Genomic DNA, 6461 nt, shown 5'->3' on the forward strand with positions numbered 1-6461 from the left:
TGTATGTATGTATGTATATCTGATAAAGGAGAGTGGAAAGGCAGAGAAAATAAAGGGGGAAAAGGGTTTCAGTCAAATTGCTTGGCCTCAGATTCTTTAAATATCAAAGAAGTGTGTGTGTGCTGATGTGGTTATGTGTAACACTTTCACATAAATATTATAAGGCTTTAAGGTAAGTACATATGTGTTATAACAGTTTCTGACCCATGTAGAAGGTGATCAGTTAATGGTAATAGTAGCTGTAAGGAGGCTGTAAGGAGAAGAAATGGAGGGAAAGGAGGGGAAGAAGGGAAGTGTGGGGATTGGGCTGAGCAGGAGGGAGGAGGAACAGAGGAAAGGAGGGACTGTAGGAAAGGCCTGTCCATGTCCAGGGGGAACTGACTGGAAATATAAGACAAGTGTGTGGGGCCGAGGTGGCATGGGGCAGGGAAATGACTGGGGATCCTGTAGGAGGCCGCGGAAGGTGGGAGAGCTAAGTGGCATTATTACAAGGTGCGTCAGAAATAAGAGGGGAAAGCACTTTTTATGGCAGCAATGAAAGAACCTAAATGAATGTTCCTTCAAATGAATTGTGTGTTTATGTTTCAGAAATGGAGATGTGCCAGTACTGCCTGGGGACCTTCCACACAGCTCACCCACCCACTCCTGACCAAGTTGTGAAAATATATACCTGCTTCTCTCCCCAAGTCATTCTACCCACTAATTATCTGTGAAGATTAAAATCGTGAACTGAAACTCCAAAGCTTTTTATGGGCATTAGGGGAGTATTAAATAGGAAGATCGGAAGCAAAATTACAGTTCCCCCAATAGATTTTGGGGAGATGGATAAAAATCTGCTTTTAATTAAAAATATAAAGCAACAAGGCCCCCTATGCACAAACAGGAATGTCTTTGGGGCTTAATCCTATGTGAAAATGTCTACGGGTGTCTGCTGGGATCTCGACCTCTGCAGCCTTGTCTGTGGGCCTCTGGGAGGACTGATTGATGGGCTGGCTGGATTTTCGGCTGAGAGGCCTTGCTAAGAGATACATGAAAACAGAGGTTGTAATGCAGCTTATGAGATGAAGTAATGGGCTTGTCTCTGTCTAGGTCAGGAATTCTGCCAAGCACTGTGTTTTAAATAAAATGAGGCTTTTGTGGTTCTTGGCACAGGCCTGCCAGTGCAGGCTAACCTTGGCATCTGTGTACTGGGCTTTCTCTAGATTGTGGCTGAGGGTTGACTCTGGCTTAGGGGCTACCTAAGGGCAAGGATTCTGGGCTTGGGGACCCTTCCTACCGAGCCTACTCCTCTCTCAGTAAAGGCATCACTTGCTCAAGCTCAAAACCTAGGAACTATCCTTGATTCCTCCTCTGCCACACAGAGGATGATCTTTCTGTGTGAAGTCCTCTGCAGGAAAGACAGTACAGCTCAATGCTTAAAACAGGGCCTGGTCAACCAGGTGGCCTGGCTTTGAATTCTGGTTTCTACCACCTGCTAGCTTTGTGGATTTGGCAAGTAATTTAACTTCTCTGTGCCTCAGTTTCTTCAGCTGCAAAATGGGAATAATGGTACATATGTGTTATAACAGTTTCTGCTTATGAAAAGTTTTGAGAATTTAATTGATGTAAAGTACTTAAAACTATACCTGTAAGTCTTTGTGTACATATATATGTTACTATGCATATAATTGTTAGCTATTGTTGTTATTTGTTATTATTATTCTCATGAACTTACCCTTGCTCTTAAAAAACCCCAGACTTTTCCCATGTCCCCCAAGGTCATTCATAATGCTAGCCTTTCTCTGTTCCTTGAACTTTTCAACTTCTCTCTTTCTTTAATTTTTTGTGTTTTGTTGTTGTTTTGTATCACAAGACACCCATTTACTTAATCACAGTAGTCATTCCTACTACTACATTGTATCTTAATTTTTTTCTTCTTTAGATTCTCTGAACTTATGGATATCAGCAATCTTCAAAATCATTCTAACCATTTGTGTAGCAAGAGATATCTTTTGCTTTTTGCCAATCAAGGTTTCTATGACATGTTGTTTCTTCATATCAATTGTGCAGTCAGTCCCAAGAGCAGGGGTCATCTCCTTCACTTGTCTGGCTCTGACTTCAGTCATCATCTGGATGGGATTCATGCCACTATTCTCAGAAAGGACCATGGGGATGGCCTCTAGGGCATCCTTGAACAATCGCATGGCTACTGCTCCAAGGTTGGGCACTTATCTGCTGCTTGGCTAATTGCCAGAGCACAGGGATTTCAGCAGCACCTCCATCATTAACATGGAGAGGTTCCAGATGACACACAAAGCATCGTGAAGGGATAGCTTTGCTTCCTCAATGGTCACATTGCTTCCTCCTCTGATGAAAATGGTTATAGCTCTAGAGTTCTTACATTGCTTGATAACCAGCATCTTGCCTTTAGTTGTCCCGGATGAGATCTCTTTTACAAGCCCAGCAAAGCCCAGCTTCTCAGTTGTGGGCTCTGAAAAACATGGGCTGATCTCCATCCTGTTAAAATGGCAGTAAACTGAATGTCAGGTCCTCCTAGTCAATGAACTACAGGCAAGTTGTTCTGAAAAAGTAAATAATTTGCTCATCGTCAAAGCTCCACTAGCAAATAGCTAAGTGAGCACCAGTTTCTTTAATTTCCTGAATCATCCCTTCAAATGTCTCCTTTTCATATTTCTGGACAGAGGTCATATCCAGCTTATGCTTCATCTTTGGCTTCAGTGGTTCAAATGGACATGTGGACTTGCATTCTTAGCATCTTCAACTTGTCTTGGCATTTGTGAGTAACTGAAGTTCTTGTCCACAGTCATGCCCTTAATAGATTTAGTGTTCTCCAACCTCCTGCCCACTTTGCCTTCTCCTTTGATGAGCTCAAAGTGTCTATTCTGCATATTTGCCACACAGAGGACAACATTCAAGGCAATCTCGGCCATTTGTTGGGGACAGCTGTTAACCACTTTGGAGCTCAGCATGGTTTTGCAGTCTGAATTGGGCTCATTGTTTTTGATGTCAACAAGGACACTATCACTTTTCTTGTCCAGGTGTAAGATAGCAATGCAGGAGGTTTGCTCATAGCTTTCCATGACCCTGATTCAGTGAAAGTTGAGGTCCAGCAACTGCTCAGCTTCTTCCAACAAGGCCCAGCCAGGACAACCACTCCTGTGGCCCCATCTCCAGTTTCTTCATCCCGTGATTTGGACAGTTCAGCTAGGAGCTTGGCAACTTGATCAACATTCATCATGCTCAAAATGGTGGCACCATCATTACAGTTACATCGACATCCTCATCCCCTACCACTTGGTCCAAGGGATGTTCTCATTTTATTTGCTACAGCCTTTGCTGCCATTATATGAGACTTGAGGGCCACAAGTTCCATAAGAGGAGACTTGTGGTCGTGATCTGTGGTGACAAGGAAAGGGTGCCCATCTTCATCAAAGGTGACAGTCCCTATGGACAACACAGTCAGCAGAGACCACCCAGCCTTTGTGCTTTTATTTCCTTGGTCTGGAGTGTTCCATCCTCACTCCTTCTGATGGTTATTTTGCTCTTTTTTGGGGGGTGTCTCTTCAAGTATCACTTCCTCAGAGAGACCTTTCATTGGTAGACTATTATTCAGCCCCCCACACCCCACACGGGGTTAAGAGGTTCATCCCTTCCTAGGTTTATCTTGGAAATTCCCATGTGAGTGAATCACATAGGAAAGGAAGTGAAGTCCCCAGAGAGGGTGTGGCTGGTTGGCCTCCTTCAGGATCATAAGGTAGCCAGTGCAGAGCATGAACTGGACAGAATGTCCTTCCAGAGAAGGTTTGCTGAAGCAAGAGAGCAAAGTGAACATGTGAGATTTCCTAACCCAGAATAGGAGTCTGGGATACTTCCCTGTTCCTCTCAGAGGTCCCTTAGTTGATAGGTTCTCTGAGGAAGACCTCTCTGCTGTGTGGGGAAAGGGCATTTAGGTAGATGCTTAAGTCATGAGAGGAGGGAGCAAGAGGTAGAGTGGTAGGAGGAGAGGCCACAAAGATAAAGGGGACCAAAGAACTCTGGCTTTTACTCCCAGTGATGTGGGGAGCCACTGGAGGGTTTTTAGCAGAAGAGTGACATACTGAGACTTTGGTTTTTAAAAGCTTGCTTTGGCTGCTGTATTCTGAACATCTGACCAGTTGATTAAGAGATAGCTTTTAAAATGTTTGCAATCTAATAATGGCAATAAGACTGGCACCTACATAACAATACTACAAGACAGAAAGTAGTAAATGCAATGAAAAACACTCAGATCCTCTGAGGGCTATAACTCCTAAAGAGGAGAGAGAGATTGATCTCAGCTGGGGTGAGGGGAAGGTGGTGAATAATAGCAGGTATTACTGAGGCAGGACCACTGAGATAGGCCTTGAAGATGGGTGGGATTTGAACATAGAGATCTGGTAGAGAGATTGGCATTGTGGGTCCTGGTATGTGGAACAGTGTGAACCCAGTAGTCCAGTAGCTATCTCCTAGGCCAGTGGGTATCAGACTGTGGAGGGCTGGTTCATGCCCAGAGACTCCATCTACCTTATTCACCTACTGTGTGCTTGGCACATATGAGGAGCTCAATAAATATTTCTGAAATGAGAGGATCCAGAGGACTTGGATACTGATTGGATGTGGGAGAGGGGTAAAAGGGAGAAAGAAGAGAGAAGTAAAGACGAGCCTGTAGATTATCATAAAGGTTCAATTAAGGAGTGATACTCAGGGGACACAGGAAGGAAGGGAAAGACATGAACAAAGCAAACAAAATACAACTCAGCAAAAGAAAAACCAGAAAACAAAGAGCAACTCAACCAGATGACAAGCCTAACCACCTGTAGCAGAAGACCTGGGTTCTAGAGCTTCCAGACCTGTGGGGCTTGGGCAGCTGCGTTTTTCTGTAGTAGTTAAGAACCCCCACCCTAGAGCCAGATTTCTAAGGTTCATGTCCTGGTTCTGCCTCCTACTAGTTGTTGATCTTGGACAGATTGTTTCACCTCTGCCTGTGTGTCAGTGTCCTGGGGCGGCTGTGAGACTAAAACAAAATAATACAGTCATGTGTCTCTTAGTGACAGGGAAACGTTCTGAGAAATGGGTTGTTGTGTGTACATCACAAAGTGCACTTACAAAAACCTGGATGGTATAGTCTACTACACACCTAGGCTACATGGTATAGCCTGTGGCTTCTAGGCTACAAACCTGTACAAAACGTAAGGTTAAATCAAGCACAAGAGAAAACGATGCAATCAAGAGAGGCAATAAACACGAGACATATGAGGCTTTTGATGGTGTGACACTGCTTACTGTTTTACAGCAAAGTGTTTTTTTAATAAGTAGAAAGAGTACACTCTAAAATAATAATAAAAAGTATAACATAGCAAATACCTGAACCAGTACTAGTGGCTTATTGTCATTATCAAGAATTGTGTCCTGTACATAATTGTAGGTGCTATGCTTTCATACAACTGGCAGTGCAGTAGGTTTGTTTACACCAGCATCTCATGTGAGTAATGAGTTGCATTACAACGTTACGATGGCTACGAGGTCACTAAGCAATAGGAATTTTCAGCTCGATTATAATCTTATGGGCCCACCATGGTATATACAGTTCATCATTGACGGAAATGTCATTGTGGTGCATGGCTGTATTGGAAGTACCTAGCACATAACAAGTGTCTGATACATTTAGCTGTTACTTTTATAGTTATTAGAAAAAAAAGGAGCCCCAGTTCAAGGAGAAGAAGAGTAAGACAGATGCATGGGGGCTGTGGTAGGGCTAGTGAGCACCATGGGCTGTGGCCACAGGTTGCACACATTGGCTCTGTCTGACTTCAAACCTTTGGTCCCAGGGCAGAGTGATGGGGTCAGGAAGTGGCTGGGAGGGAGGAAGCAGCTTTTTGAGGTGACAGGGGAGAGAAGAGGAAAGAGAGTTCATGAGGAGAAACAGCTAGACTTTGAGCTCTGAGGATACCTAGAAAGTAAACGGACTATTTCCACAGTGAGGGTCCTTCTTGAAGGGACCCCGACAAACCTGCCTGGCAGGGCAGCAGCTAAACTTCCCGGTGCCTGAGGGTCGCTTGGTGGAAAACACTGCAGGACTGTGATTTCAACCACAGCCCCAGCAGATGGGTTCAATAAGCCACGGTTATTTACATCAATGCAGAGACTGCGTGTATGCATTTCTGGCTCCTGGGGTCTAGAAAGGAAAAGGAATGATTCAAACGAGAAACGTGCTGAAAGGAAAAAATGGACAATCTAACAAGAAATTATGTTTCACATAATCCCTCTCATCCCAGGGCCTCTGTGAGCTTGGTGAGGGCTTATAGGCCCCCCCGGAAGGCCTGACCCATAGCAGCTGGAACCCAACAGGAGGGCCCTGGGAATTACTTTCCTGAAGTCAGGGTACAGAAGGCTGGGTGGGAACAGAGGAGAAGCAGTGGAATGCCTCCTGGAATGTGTGCTGG

At 44.4% G+C, this 6461-nt stretch overlaps 1 pseudogene across 1 annotated transcript; it reads right to left on the minus strand.

Moving 5' to 3' along the window:
• Positions 1-1901: 1901 nt before the first annotated feature.
• LOC308252708 (T-complex protein 1 subunit epsilon-like) lies at positions 1902-3427 on the minus strand (annotated as a pseudogene). The gene has a single exon. The product of its transcript is annotated as a T-complex protein 1 subunit epsilon-like (transcript).
• Positions 3428-6461: the final 3034 nt, after the last annotated feature.

The sequence above is a fragment of the Plecotus auritus genome (assembly GCF_963455305.1).
Source record: "Plecotus auritus genome assembly, chromosome: 7".
Classification (NCBI taxonomy): domain Eukaryota; kingdom Metazoa; phylum Chordata; class Mammalia; order Chiroptera; family Vespertilionidae; genus Plecotus; species Plecotus auritus.